Source organism: Meleagris gallopavo, chromosome 1 (genome assembly GCF_000146605.3).
Source record: "Meleagris gallopavo isolate NT-WF06-2002-E0010 breed Aviagen turkey brand Nicholas breeding stock chromosome 1, Turkey_5.1, whole genome shotgun sequence".
Classification (NCBI taxonomy): Eukaryota; Metazoa; Chordata; class Aves; order Galliformes; family Phasianidae; genus Meleagris; species Meleagris gallopavo.
The window spans coordinates 116,339,396-116,353,642 of NC_015011.2; the positions used below are offsets into that span (position 1 = coordinate 116,339,396).

Below are 14,247 nucleotides of genomic sequence, written 5' to 3' on the forward strand. Positions count from 1 at the left end.
AAAAGAGAGAGAGAGAGAGAGAGAAAAGAGATAGTTCACATATCTGTGGTATAGTGGCAAAGTACTAGCCCAGAGTGGGGTGATAAATTGTCAGCTCCAAAAACATATGATCTGAGGAAGGGCTGAGGATGAGCACCTGCCCTTCTGTCTTCACCCTGACACCACAAATGTTCTTCTGGAGGATGTGCAGGAAGAATGGAAGAATGGCAAAGCAACCCTGAGCAAGATGCTCAAGCTAATAGCCCACCCTCATCAGGACAGTGCTTTGGGCTCTGCACAAAGCTTTCAGCTGCAGCTGCATCATGGGGCAGTTAGAGGAGAGGCACAAATCTGTTAGGGGCCACGCAGTTCCTCAGAGATGGCAGCTCCATTCTGAGCATGGGGCTTCTGATTAAATCTTTTCTTAGTTCTGTTCTGGCTGAGGGCTTTCTCAACTGCATGCACATGCATCTATGGGCTCTGAGTGCAGCTCAGAGCATGAGGAGGAGGGTCCCCATGTCTGTGGTGCCAGTGGCTGGAGTGTGAGGAACATTAAAACTACACTTACAGTAATAATATGTTCTTAAGGAAGCAAACTAAAAAGATTCTTCATTCTACTTTTTAAGGTGCTCTTTCTGGAAAGGAGGAGAGGACGGCCCTCCAGTTAATGTTTAGTTACACTGACAAGGTGCAAAAAATTCAGAAAAACAGACAGTCTCTTCATCTTCAAAGCTAGAGGCCAGGCACAGCCATGTCCCAGATGTATACTGCTGAAACCTACTTATTCTCAGAATCACAGAATCACAGAATCACAGAATGGACAGAGTTAGAAGGAACCTCAAGGATCATGAATCTCCAAACCCCCCTGCCACAGGCAGGGCCACCAACCTCCGCATTTAATACTAGACCAGGTTGCCCAGGGCCCCATCCAACCTGGCCTTGAACACCTCTAGGGATGATGCATCCACAGCCTCTCTGGGCAGCCTGTTCCAGCACCTCACCACTCCCTCTGTAAAGAACTTCCCCCTGACATCCAAGCTTAATCTTCCCTCCCTCGACTTAAAACCATTTCCCCTCGTCCTGCTGTTATCTACCCTTGTAAAGAGTTGACTCCCCTCCTGCTTGTAGGCTCCCTTTATGTACTGAAAGGCTGCAATGAGGTCACCCTGCAGCCTTCTTTTTTCCAGGCTGAACGAGCCCAGCTCCCTCAACCTGTCTTTGTAGGGGAGGTGCTTCAGTCCCCTGATCATCTTCGTGGCTCTCCTCTGGACCCTCTCCAACAGCTCCCTGTCTTTCTTGTACTGGGGACTCCAGGCCTGAACACAGCCCTCCAGATGGGGTCTCACAAGAGCAGAGTAGAAAGGGACAATCACCTCCCTGCCCCTGCTGGCACCCCTCTTCTGATGGAGCTCAGGATACCATTTGCTTTCAAAACTGTTCAGATATTTTTGAAGAAATTTAGGTAAAATTGTGGAGAAAACAATGCTGGATTCTTTAAACTTCGCTTCATATCAGGTATAAGTTATTAATTAATTGTTATCAATAGCTATGTACAACATTAGGTTTCTATGGCTCTGCTGTAAGGACATTGTTAATACCTGAAACTTATTTTTGGAAGCTTCAAGATTTGCTTCACTCCAAACCTGATGAACTGTCTCCGGCTGTTGACAATGGTGGGAATGGAGTTACGTCTGACAAGACAATCCAGTGGGGTTGCAAGGAGTACAAGAAGTAGGCTTCATCTATAGTATTCTGGCAAATAGTGGTTAATCAAAGAAGAAAAATCTAAGACAGGCAAGACACACAGAAATATAAACCAGAGACTTATGGTTCTGACAACAGCTGTTAAATGTCACTGAATTTCAGATGTATTTTTAATGTAACATTTTCTGCATTTTGGCTTGCTCGTGAAGCTCTGCGTGAGACAATCAATACTGGGGGTGGCATACAATGATACACAGGGAAGCAATATTCACAAAGTATCCTTTGCACACACTCCTGTGTAACATACTAAACTGCATCTATTCTTCCAAGTTAGAAATAAGTCTGATGATCTGTAAGAGGTTGCACAAGTGAAATTAAGTTGTAGTTTGCAGTGTTACCATCTTTCTTGACACTGGTCTGCGTGGATTCTAATTATGGGCATGGCAAGATACAGAGTTGCATTTTGTACTAATACATCTTTTCCAGACAGTACACTTTGCTCAGAGATGCCCTGCTTCTCCTGTGTTGGAACAGAACTCTTTTATCGATCAGGTCAAACCATTGCATGAAATACAATATTTCTAGCTCCTCTCAACATATCATGTTGAGATGAATAAATATATCCATCTGTTTGACCCTAAGCATGTTTTCTCAAACATTTAAACTTTATCTCCTACTTGGTTCGATGCTAACGCCAAAAAGATTATTCATGTCAACAGGGCTCCAGTTGCTTTTACTGTTTAACTTTTCACCCTCTGAGATAAATCAAAAGGAAAACAAATGTGACTAATGTTGATCATTCTACATGGAAAGGTGGCAGAAAAACTGAAATTCATTCTGCTCACAGATCAAGTTTTTACAAGCAACTAAATATTTGCTTGAGCACAGCTCAAGCTTATTAAACTGTGTAGCTCATTTTATCAGAGCACTGAGAAAATGCTTAAGCTTGTTCTCATCTGCCCATGGAGATACACCTTTGGTGATGAAGAGCATGGTCAGAAGGCAGTCTATTCCTGGTGATTTGAATTCATCTGCAAAATTCTCTTCTAAAAAAGTGACTTGCTATGGCAGGCTAGGTAATAATGCTGTTAGTTAGTGATCTTGTCTTGTAGGCCTTGTAGGCTACATTTATTTCTTGGCAAAACTGTGCAGATGTAGCCATGGCAAGAGGTTCTTCTATCACAGGAGGAGGGATTATCCACCACAGTGGAGAATCAATCACTACAAAATATCAGCTTCCCCTTTTACTTCCATAGTCATCTTCCCTCTTTCCTTCTCCACAGCTCTTATACCTTTCTCCAGCAAACTGCAACCTCTATCACTAACATCCAGCAGACAGAAGATGCTCAAGTTAAGGAGAAAGGGAAGTCATGACTGTAATCAGCTGGGAGAGAAAGTGAGTCATAAAATCATTGAATCAGAATCATAGAATGACTTGGGTTGGATAGAACATCTGAGACATATTCAGTCTCATGAGGCAGTCTTGGACTTGCTCTTCCCTTACATGTGGGGGGACGCTCCACATCCCCCATCTAGCTGTTCAGGGATGTGAGAGACATGAGAAACATGACTGCCAGTGAAGGCTGAGGCAAAGAATTCACTAAGTACCTCAGCCTTCTCCATGTCTATTGTAGACATCTCTCCCTTCTCATTTATCAGAGGGGATTCGCTCTCCTTGGTGTGTCTCTTCTGACCTATTTACCTGTAGAACCCCTTTTATTATTTTCCACATCTTTCACCAAGTTCAGTTTCATTCACACCTTGACTTACCTGATTCCATCTCTGCATGTCCAGACAGCATTCCTGCATTCTTCCCAGGCTACCCATCCCTATTTCCACTGCTTGCACATCCTCTTTTCCCTCAGTTTGACCAGCAAATCCTTTCTCAACCTTCCAGTTTCCTGTCTCCTCTACTTGTTTTCCTGTACTGAGGAACAGAGATCTCTAGTGCATCCTCAAAGACTGTCAGTTCTATTCTGCTCCTTTGTCCCTAGGGGGATCTAACCCCTGGGATCTTTGTTTCCCAGGGAATCTCAGCCAGTAATCTCTTAAATAGCCTGAAGTTTGCTCTCCTGAAGTTCAGGGTCCTGACTTTACTTTTTGCCAGGCCTATCCTCCTCACGATCACAAACTCTACCAGGGCATGGTCACTACAGTCCTGGGTGCTTCCAGTCTTAACCTCTTTAATTATCTCTGTGCTGGTGAGCATCAGGTCCAGTAACACTTCACCTCTGGTTCATCTGTCTAATATCTGGACCAGGAAGTTATCCTCAGTGGATGCCAAGAGTCTACTGAATTGCTTGCAGCAACTCTTAACGTTGAGAGCAACTTCCCTACTCTTCCTGCCCTGTCTATCCTTTCTAAAAAGCTTGTAGCCTTCAGTCATAGTATTCCAGTTGTGTGATTTGTCCCATCATATTTCCATGATAGCAATTAGGTCATAGTTTTCTAATTGCACTGTGCCTTCCAATTCTTCCTCCTGCTTATTTCCCATGCTGCATGCATCAGTAGAGAGCTTTTTCAGCTGGGCTGTCAGCAGCATTATCCTCCTCAGTGAGCCCTCCCAAGTTCCTCTTGGAATAAATCTGAGGTTTTTCTCTTCTGTTTCCTAAAGTGAAAGCATTCACCGGCCTTCTCTGTCACTTAGAAGTCCATTCTCAGGAGGAAAAATATTACCTGCAGCAAATACTGAAGGCCAGGGAAAGGCAGGGGAGAAGAATGGGGCAACACAGATTGATGATGGGGATATATGCTCATTACTCCGGTCTCTCACTGAAGTTCTAGAAGAAAACATATAAAATCTGTTAAAGCCAACAGTCTTCAACAGCAAACATAACATTTTAGCAGTGAGTTTTACCATCTGCAAACACAAAGAATGTAATAACAGAGTAAACAAGCAGTTCCCATACGTATGTGATATCTTTAAGTCATGAGTTTCCCAGAACCATAGGGCCAGAAAATTCAGTTCTTTGGTTCTTCCATATCCAGGCAGACCCACCAAGAAACTCAGGAGAGCTGTCCAGAATCCCTCTCTAAATTCAGCAAGAGGTCATTGAACTGGAGTTGCTCTGGATGAAACTCCAATATTAAAGACTTTCTCTGTATTAGAAGAAGGCTTTTTGTTGTTGGGAGTTTTCCTGACCACTTTTATTCTAAACATTATTAAAGCTTAAGGCAATGCAATTATTATTTAATAATTAAGGTTTGTAATAAAAGCACATCTGTTTGGTTTGAAAAGGTTGGCTCTGCTTCAGAAAGGCTAGACAATCACTTTATAAACAGTTAGGATACCACAGTATTGCAGCTCACTTTCCATGGCTATCAAGAAGAATGTACAAAACGTGAACCAAGAAGGCAGGATGTAAAATGTTTCAAAAAATAAGAAAACTGGGCAATATTTCTCATTTACAATTGTTTAGATTTTCTGATTCATCAGACAGATTAATGAAGGGAAAGTTTCCCTCTTTATTGATTTTCCTCCTGTGAATGCAATAAGGACTTTTGTTTTTAAGGCATTGGCAAAGCAGTTTAGGAATCCTTTGGGTTTTTTATGCCAGATCTTCCCCGGACATAAAGAGGAACTAATGGCTGCAATCACCCTGCCTGCAGCAGTTTGTGTTTTTAAAACACAAGACCCTAAATTTTTTAAGGATCAGTAAGATTCTATTTGCAAGGAAGCAACTTATTAACAAAAATGGGGGCCTCGGGAGTGGATTGATCTTTCCCATAACTGAAACATTCTTTGCAGTACATTTCATTTCAAATTCATATTAGAAAAAACAATTACTGACACTCACATGCTAGGATTGATTAATTTCCTGTCCCCTCCAGCTAAAAACTTACATCACAAAAGATTGCATAGCAGCAAATCGCCAGCAAGTTAAAATAGTATTTATTTTGTCTCCGGAAAATACAATTTATGCACAATTTCAGTGCATCTGTCTCCTTTTTTCCCATCTTCTCGAAAACTAGTGAGTGAATTGCTCTTCCTACTCCTCATGTACAATGCAATCTGTCCTGGGATCTAGGCTTTCAGGAACACTTGAAGTCTTCAGACTCCTGAAACTGTTTAAAGGACAGATCACTTGCTAGGCCTTACAGAAGAACTCTCTGTCCTCAGATCATCCTATTACCTTCAGGGACTTTGAATGAGAACTCAATTGCCCAGAGTGCTTTTATATTCAGTGAGAGAGACACCTCCAAAGATTAAATCAAGCCAACTTGTTAGGTATAACTACTTCTCATCATTCATTATAAAAGAAAACTAAGGAGTCTACAGCTTTGTTCTGTACGCCTAACCTAGTGTATATAATTAGACAAAGATCTGCTTCCTAGCTTCTATAGGGGTTACCTATATACTTGGCTACCTCATGGTGGGACTAGTGCTGACCACACACTGGCCCAGTTCTAGTCTCCATCTCATACTCAGTTTTCTATGTAAAAGAAATCTAATCAAAAGGTAAGAAAGAGTGGAGCACCATGCTACATTCCAAGAGGTCCCCACCACAATCCTTTGGCAGTACTTGTCTCTTTAACAGAAAAGTCTCCGGTGTCATTTGCGCACTCATTTTCACCCAAGTCCTTTCTTTTAATTTTCTTTCTATTGTAGCACAACACATTCCTGTTACAGTTTGCTCCTGTACTGAAAAAGAGATTATATTTTATGAGGATGGAATATATGCTGCCCAACAAATTTGTAGGTTGCCCAAAGAAGCTGTGATGCTCCATCCCTGGAGGCGCTCAAGGCCAGGTTGGATGGGGCCCTGAGCAGCCTGAGCTGGTGGGGAGCAGCCCTGCCCACAGCAGGGGTTGGGGCTGGGTGGGCTTGGAGGTCCCTTCCAACCTAAGCCATTGTATGATTCCATGATTAAGAAACAAGCACTGCAGATTTTAGGCAGGGAGTAAGACTTTGGTCCTACAGCCTGAAACTTCATTTCAACCCAAAACATGAAGCATGAATGTCATCTCATGTTGTCACAGCCGTAACAGCAGCTCCTGGGGACAACCTCAATTTTTGTCCCAGATAACTCTGTGAGGTGCAGCCTGTATAAAACAGAAGTCAACATAACATTAACTCACAGCTGCTTTCTTCTGGGAATTTGTAACCAACAAAGTGATATAATAAGTGATATTCTGGCAGTATTTGGGCTGCTTATCTTAATGTCAGCCTAGGTTTGTCTTCACTTCTGTGTACTTAGTAAAGACCACAGAGTAAGCGGCACCTAAGCAGAACAGCCTTTCTTTTCTTTCTTTGCTTACAGAGAAAGAAAAACTAGCTAGTTTCTTGAAGTAGACTGTGCTTTAATTCTATTCCAGGCTGAAACAAACAAACCAGGATATTACTGACTGTAGAGATGTTCTTAAGAGACAGAACTCTTTAGAACTCTATATCAAGTAGGAAAAAAGCCCTGAAAAATGGTCAGAGGTTATGTTAGTTTCACACAGGTAGAGCTTTAGCAACACTGAACTGATTTTCTTCAAGCACAGAATCTTTTTCAAGATTCTCTGAGGACAGTCCTGGAAAACAATTTTCAAGACAACATATTTAAGTTTAAATGGAGCTCAATTAAAGTAAATGGGACTTATACAGATAATGATCTGAAAACACCATTCCAGGAACTCCAAAGCTAATTTCTGATCTGTTCCCATAAGGAAAAAAACAAAAAAAAAAGGAAGTATACTCACAGATACTGAGAAGCGTGCTTGAAAATTACACACAGAGGGCAGCGGGGAGGAAAAAAAAAAAGGCAATTGGTAGTAAAAATTTTATCCAAAACTCAAAAATGTTTCTCAGTTAACAGAACTGGGCAAGGGTAAGAAGAAAAGTGTATGCATACTGTGCCATTAGTCACAGCCAGAGTTGCGTGAATGACCCTACATCCTATCTACAACTTTTAGGTTTAGGGGGTCCTTTGCACCTTTCTACTCTCCATCTCTTTTAAGGCTTTTCTCCTTTTTTTTCTTTCTTGCAATACTGGATTTTTAATGGGCTTGGAAAGCTATATAGTTTGTAAATTCCATGGTGTGCAAAAGCACAACCATAACTCCTTATTTTTAAATACAGCCACATAAAACACTTCTCAAAGAATAAAGCCTAAACTATACATCAAGTCAGTCAATCAATACACTGCAGCAGAGTCTGCATAATTACTTTTTTCTGTGCTGTAATAGGGCCACATTGTTCTTAATGGCCATCATTAATTATTAAAATAGTTTCCTGCACTAGCATGCATCTAAACAGAGCACCTGCTCTCAATCTTCTCAGGTCAATCTTTTCTACTGGTTCACATCTATCTAGTGGATATCCATCTAGGCCCTCCAGCATTTCCCTGGGATGCGAGTCAAACTATGTAAAGTCTCGTGGGATCACTGTTCAGTCTATCTCCAAAGTCCTTGAGTCTTTTGCAATCAAAAGCAATAGGTCTATACTTGATAAAGAAATATCAGCGAGTTTCAGCCATGTTTATAAATGACTGCTGCTTTACTTTCCCTCAGTTATATAAGGTCAGCTCCCAGCACAGAAGTTTTAATACGACAAAATGACCAGATGCACACAATTTATCAAAAGAGGGACTCAATGCAAACTAGTTGGCAGCATTGGGTGCTGCTCAAATAGGTACTTGCAAGGTACTTGATGTTAGCTGGTCAAGGGGAATATTGTTAAATGGCTTCATAGTTTCTTGAGTTCACTTCTCCCCACCTTTCCTGTAGGCTCCCTTTAAATATCAGAAGACCACTTTAAGGTCTTCCCAGTGCTTTCTCTTCTTCAAGCTGAACAACTCCAGCTCCCTCAGTGCTCCAGCCCTTTGATCATCCTCTGGCCCTCTGCTGGACCCATTCTAACAGCTCCATGTCCTTTTTGTGCTGTGAGCCCTAGAGCTGAATGCAGCTCTCCAGCTGGGGCCTCACAAGAGAAGAAGGCAAAATTACCTCCCTTGACATGCTTAACATGCTTCTTCTTATGCAGCCTAGGACACGAGAACATTGCCAATTCACTTTCCAGTTCGCATTCATCAAGTCCTTCTCAGTGCTGTTCTCAATCCATTCTCTGCCCAGCTTATATCTGCGCTTGGGATTGTCCCAACCCAGGTGCAGGACCTTGCTGTTGGCCTTGTTGAACTTCATGAGGTTTGTATGGGCCCATCTCTCAAGTCCATCAAGGCCTCTCAGGATGGCATCCCTTCCATCCAGCATATTGACGACACCATTTACCTTGTTGTCACATCCACTCATCAACTTTATTTACTCATATTAACCTGATCTTGATTCTTCCTAACAGTAAATGCAAGAGACAATCTTCAGCACTTTTTGTAATGTTAATAAAGAGCATCTAGACACTGAGTTGCATCCCAAAGTTGTAGACACAACTACAAAAGCATTTAAATTTTTACTTCTGGTTTTCCCAGTACTTAAGGCTATGAATTCATGTGAGATAGATTTCCTGAAGATTTAACAATAATAACAATAACAATAATAATAAAACAGCTTGGTTGATCTTAACTGAAAGGTATAATTTTCATTATTTTTGTGAAGATTTCATGTGATTATTGTTGGCGACACCTGTTCTCATTATATCCCCTCCTCTAATGCTGCACACATTCCAGCTAAAGAAAAAGGACAGGGAGCTTATCCCTGGAAGTCACAAATTAGGGAGGGATTGACTTCTCTGGGAGGTGATATCCCTTGAACAGAGTAATTTAGTGTCTAAATATGCACCACTTGTCCCTGCGCCTTTCTGACTCAACAGTTTGTGGGTTTGTTTTTTTTTTTTCCCAAAGGAAGAATTTCTGAAAAAGTAATAAGCTGGAGAAAGCAAAGCTCATTTTAGAATTACAGTTTTATTAGCCAACAATGCTATTCTGCAGTTATCACTTTCACAATTCCCCACTGGGATGAAACATAACAACCACTTTACCTAGCAACAGTACACAGCACAGTACACAGGACAGAGAGAGAAGAATTGCAAGAGAAAATAAAGCATGTGCTAAACAATTATCTCGTTGATATTTGGCCACCATACAGGTTTTAGCACTATCCAAAGCTCCACAAAGTCTTTCAGTATCCTGATAACCCCATAGCTAGGTTTTACACCCTCTCTGTGCCAATTGCCACAGTGCTTAATATGAACCTACTGCTCCTCACACCTGCCAGCTTTATGTTGAGGTCTTCTGTCATGAAGCAGCTGGGTCTGATTCTGCACCACTGTGTTGTGCTGCATGTACTGTGGTTCAGCTGTGCAAAAAGTAACTGAAGCATACCTACGCACAATGTCAGTGTGCTTTGGACACTGGTTTTGTGCTCCATGATGGATTGAACTGGTGATCCACTGGTGGCTTTGTGGGATCTGGAACCACTGAAGCCAAGGTGAAAGACATCATAACAAGATATTCTCTTTCTTTTTCTTTCCCTTTCTTTTTTCTTTTTTTTTCCTAATTTTTCTTCTTTTTTTCTTTTTCCCCCTAGTGTTAGTTTTTGATCCTCCTTGACTTTGTGGCTGCTATGTTTCCACTTATCTTACAACAGATTCAGCCATTCTAAACTCCCCAGAGCCCCAGTAAATGGACTGGCTACCAGAAATACTTGTTAGAAAGACCTCCTAAATATTACCCTTTTCTCTGGGTACACTAAAGGCTCCTCTAGTAAAGATATCCGCGTGGAGGAAATTTCTAAATATTAACAGGTAAATTATAGAGAGAATATTGAAAAAGGTGAACAACTTCTGTAATGATGTAAGCAAGAGTGCAACATGAACCACAGCCTGCAGTCAAGCACAGTGTAACAACTGCTTTCTTGTATTGTTTTATGAGGAACCTTAGCTTTAGAATTTCTTGTTACCTAATGGGCAGTAAGAAAATCAAAATTCTGCTTACCACAATTGCCAGAACTTTTCTAAATCTAATTATCCTGTTGATACTGTGCAGTTCAGGTTTTCCAACATCAAGTTTCTAAAAATAAAAAAATAAATTGTAAAACCTCCATGGAATAGGTTTTCAAAATATTTTCTAGAGTCTGACCAGGAAATTCATTACCTGAAAATTCAGTCTAGGCCTGAATATTTTGAATATTTTAAAAACTCAGCATGTGCCTATTTCTAAAGCTCAGAACAGTCAGAATCCAGAGAATTATGGGCTGTAGTGTAAAACTGAACAGCATAAATCCCATGGCACTGCAATCAAAGACAGGATGCATTCATAGGGTCTAACCTTTACAAAAGTTTTAATACAGCCTTCAGGTTTCTATTCTCATCTTAAAGAAACAAAACTCTTCACGTAAATGAGTTCAGGTTGTGGCAAAGATCCTACATGTTGGCATTAACTTATTTCAGTTGCTACTAATTTGTTTTGAATAACAAACTCAACATCATGCAACCATAGAATCGTTAAGAAAAGACCTCTAAGACTGCCTAGTTCAACCACCAACCGGTCACACCATGCCCACTGACCACGTCCCTCAGTGCCACATCCACACTGTTCTTGAAGACCTCCAGGGACAGTGACTGCACCACCTCCCTGGGCAGCCTGTGCCTCTGCATCACCATTAGATGCCAATGACAGGAAATACTATTATATACAGAGTGTTGTACTAGGCAAGTTTCTTCCATTCTAAAACATGCTACAGTTTCTACAATATTCCCCATACATACTGAAAACAGGAAATATAGACTTCTTAAGTAGGGACACTAATTTTTGTATACAAGCATATTGTGACACTAATTTCTGTTTCCAGCCAGCAGCTGTTACTGTCTCAGCATGCAAAAGAGTAAGAAAAAGGCTGGCTTTTTCATCTGTAAACTTGCCAGTTACATTACCACAGAGTAATGCAATTGTTTCTCTAGGTCTCAGACTCTGCTTCCTTGCTGGGGGTCACATTCTCTCCACGCAGAACAATTCAACAGCATACATGAAACCAAGGGACACCAGAGTTAAATTATTCCAACTGAAATACTGGCCACAACTCAGCAGGAAAAAATGAGATTCCCAAAACTGCTCGTGTTTGTGCTCCATCATTACTGAGTGAGGTAGCAATGGCAAAAAACTAGAGCTTTTAAATTTTCTGCCTACAGGAACTCTGCAGTATTGTAGGTGCCCGAAGATAATCTATGCATGACTGTGTAATCTGGTGCACAATGTGCACATCTAGGGGAAAGAGTACACTGTCAAGATTATTATTATTATTATTTCTTACTTTGCAAAAGTAAGGTTTCTGACAAAACCTGCAAACTTCTTCTAACCACTCCCAGAGCATTAGAAGGTATAACACTGGTACAGAGTGATCAAAAAGCCAAAAATATTAACTTTATGTACATTGAACTTACCAAAGCACCCCTAGGTACCCCACAGTTTTCAGTGCTCTAATCGCCAAAGTGCCTCTGGGAAAAAGAGAAGAATGAGTAACCCTTGTACACAGGAAATTCTAAGCCAACAAGGTAAGAGTATATTTTTCTCAAACTGATTATCAATCTTTAACTCCACTTCAGAGATCCCAAAATAGCCCATTTTTGACAGAGTGGCAAGCACAATTATCTTGAAATCTGTTATATCCCACATCAAAAACATCTGCAATAAGTAAGTGTTCAAAACAAACCCACGGAAAAGCAAGTCTCCCATAGTTCAGACTTCAATTGTTTGTAACTAATGAATGTTGACGTTTCAAACTAAGTCAATCATTTTCTTCATCTTATTCATGGACTTCTTTTGGGTGACAAATTATGAAGCCCATCCTTGGTGAAGCTCTAATCACATAAACTCTGCTTGCAAGGTTCTATTTTTTGAAAGAGTTTAGCTAACAGTATCATAAAATACTTCATAGTTCATAGTTCATTTTATAAGGACATTTTGCTTTGGTTCAGCTAACATCTTTGCCACATATTTCCTTCTACAGGTGTTACTAGGGTAGCAACACATAAACCTGTGCTAAATATTTCCACTCTCTAAAACCGACTTCAAATAAATTTCTCAAGCGCCACAGCTTACTGATGTGAAATTCTTACCTCCCTTTCATCCAGTTGCCACAAACAACTGTGCTATATCATTTCAGTTGTGAATTAATTGAGTTCCATCTTGAGACAGGTCAAGTCACTCCTATCCTTACCATCAGTAGCTTTTGTTTCTCTATTCTCCAAAAAGACCTTTCAAAGCAAAGGATTCGTAAGTGTACAGTTTAAAGTCCACTACACTAGACTAAGATAAGTCATGAAATCATTACAGTTGGAAAAAACCTAGATCATCTAGTTCAACTGTCAACCCACTATCACCATGCTCACTAACCACGTCCCTCAGTGCCACGTGCACATTCCTTGAGCACCTCCAGAGGTGGTGACTCCACTACCTCCCTGGGCAGCCTGTGCCACTGCCTCGCCACTCTTTTGGAGAATAAATTTTTCCTAATATCCAACCTGAATCTCCCCTGACACAACTTCAGGCCATTTTCTCTCATCCTAACCAGGTACCTGGTAGAAGAGTACCTCACAACAACCTCCTTTCAGGAATTTGTAGAGAGTAATAAGGTCAGAAATCTGAGCCTTCTCTTCTCCAGATTGAACAATACAGCTCCCTCAGCTGGTCCACATTAGACCTGTGCTCCAGACCCTTCACAGTTTTGTTGCCTTTCTCCAGACACACTCCAGGGCCTCGATGTCTTTCTTGCAGTGAGACACCCAAATCTGAACAAAGTATTTTAGGTGCAGCCTCAAATACTGAGCTGAGTATAGAGGGATGATCACTTCCCTGCTCCTGCAGGCAACCCTATTTCTGACAAAAGCCAGAATGCCATTGCCCTTCTTGGCTACCTGGGCACACTGCTGGCTCATGTTCAGCTGGCTGTCAACAAATAACCGCAAATCTTGCATACATGCAGAGAATGTACATGAATTATGCAGGAAACAGATGAAAAAATGCATGGCTGGTTTCAGACATAATGTTCAAAAGTTCATGTTCTATTGCACTTTTAGTGCCATAGTAGAGAGAATCTACCTCATTCTCCATTTTCCTTTTCTGTGGACATTACATCTTTTTCAAATTTAATAGTAAGCAATAGTAAGTAATAGTCCATGCAAGGGACTATTTTCATCAGACCTGCTTCTCGAAGGAGGCATATGGGAATAAAAAATATTGAACAGGTATTTTGATGCGTTATATATCAGAGGTAAAGACTTAAATCTGGGGAAAAAGTACAGCGCTCTTCCTCCTCACCCTGCCACTTTCCAGATCTCCAGCTGTAAAACTGCACTCCCATTAACAGTTTCATTGAATCAATGCAGTTTATCTTCTGTAAGTAGCTTCCCCAGGAGAACAATCTGTTGATGAAAAAAAGAATTAAGACATTTGAAGAGATACTGTGCTTTTAGATAATAATGGGATTGTTTTCTGATAAAAATTAGAAGTTTTCTGGGGGGAAAAAAACAGATTATAAGATAAATTATTATGGGTTTTCAATAAAAGGTATCTTTGCAATTTATAGACAAAGCCAGCAGTTTTGGAAGTGGACTGTGGTGGATGAAGTCCATCTGGAGAGAATATTTCTTTTTAGAACAAATGTCTTCATTATAAAGAACAAACAAAAAAG

The 14,247-nt window shown here is 40.8% G+C and overlaps 1 long non-coding RNA gene across 1 annotated transcript; it reads right to left on the reverse strand.

Moving 5' to 3' along the window:
- Positions 1–1,469: 1,469 nt before the first annotated feature.
- Positions 1,470–13,976, reverse strand: LOC109370630. Its single transcript, XR_004158826.1, has 6 exons — positions 13,875–13,976; positions 12,674–12,811; positions 11,999–12,052; positions 10,554–10,628; positions 4,360–4,463; positions 1,470–1,731 (listed from the first exon to the last, which is right to left on the reverse strand). It is a non-coding gene; the product is annotated as an uncharacterized LOC109370630 (long non-coding RNA).
- Between the last annotated feature and the right edge of the window lie 271 nt (positions 13,977–14,247).